Genomic DNA, 1,422 nt, shown 5'->3' with positions numbered 1-1,422 from the left:
ACACCATGGAATGTGTGAATTCAAAATATAAAATATAACTTGCAATCTCTTTAATAGAAGATACTCAGAAAAAAAGTGACTCAATACAATGTTAAATATGGAATATTTATATGGAAAGCAACTGGGAAATGTTGATATAAAATTGTCATGATGTATTTTCATTTACAAAATAAATCATGTTTTAAATGTACCTCACTTTTTGGCTCTCTGCACGACGCCATGGCGGTTGGCAAGAACAAGCGCCTTACCAAAGGTGGCAAAAAAGGAGCTGAGAAGAAAGTGGTTGATCCGTTTCCTAAGAAAGATTGGTCTGATGTGAAAGCACCAGCTATGTTCAATATAAGAAATATTGGGAAAACACTAGTCACCAGGACTCAAGGAACCAAAATTGCATCTGATGGCCTCAAGGGTCGAGTTTTTGAAGTGAGCCTTGCTGATCTACAGAATGACGAGGTTGCCTTTAGGAAATTTAAGTTAATTACCGAGGATGTTCAGGGCAAAAACTGCCTGACCAAATTCCACGGCATGGACCTGACACGGGACAAGATGTGCTCCATGGTCAAGAAGTGGCAGACCATGATTGAAGCTCATGTTGATGTCAAGACTACCGATGGGTATCTACTTCGTCTGTTCTATGTTGGTTTTACTAAAAAATGCAATAATAAGATTCGGAAGACCTCTTATGCTCAGCACCAGCAGGTCCGCCAAATCCAAAAGAAAATGATGGAAATCATGACCCGATAGGGGCAGACAAATGACTTGAAAGAAGTGGTCAATAAATTGATTCCAGACAGCATTGGGAAAGACATAGAAAAGGCTTGCCAGTCTATTTATCCTCTCCATGATGTGTTTGTCAGAAAAGTAAAGATGCTGAAAAAGCCCAAGTTTGAATTGGAAAAACTCATGTAGCTTCATGGTGAAGGTGGCAGTTCTGGAAAAAGTACTGGCGATGAGACAGGTGCAAAAGTGGAACGCGCTGATGGCTATGAGCCACCAGTTCATGAATCTGTTTAAAATTTAGACTTAATGTTAACAAATAAAAGAGCTTATTGTGAAAAAAAATGTATCTCACATTTTAAGTTGCCTTAATTTAACTTAACTTTGTTTGTTTTTAAGGCAATGTGATATTAGAAAGTATAGTGTCTCTCAGGTCTTAAAGTCTTGTCTTCAAACAAGCACCCATCAAAGTGAGGTATCAACTAAGTACACATGGAAGAAGCACACCAGTCTGTATGATCCAAGGATTGTTAATAATAAAATGCAAATCTGAAAGAGGAACAGTATCAGAACTTAAATTGTGAACACCTTGTTTGCCGAAGGATACGGATGTCAATGGGAACCCAAAATTCATTTTCAGAGCCCCCTCCACCTTGGATTATCTGCTTATGTCTATGAGTTTTATATGATTTAAAAAAATCATTC

At 37.9% G+C, this 1,422-nt stretch overlaps 1 pseudogene; it reads left to right on the top strand.

Annotated features, from left to right (window-relative positions):
• Positions 1 to 209: 209 nt before the first annotated feature.
• On the top strand, positions 210 to 1,014 carry LOC142443639 (small ribosomal subunit protein eS1 pseudogene; annotated as a pseudogene).
• Positions 1,015 to 1,422: the final 408 nt, after the last annotated feature.

This window comes from Tenrec ecaudatus, chromosome 3, assembly GCF_050624435.1.
Source record: "Tenrec ecaudatus isolate mTenEca1 chromosome 3, mTenEca1.hap1, whole genome shotgun sequence".
NCBI classification, from domain to species: Eukaryota; Metazoa; Chordata; class Mammalia; order Afrosoricida; family Tenrecidae; genus Tenrec; species Tenrec ecaudatus.
This window is presented reverse-complemented; position numbering and strand designations above follow the sequence as displayed.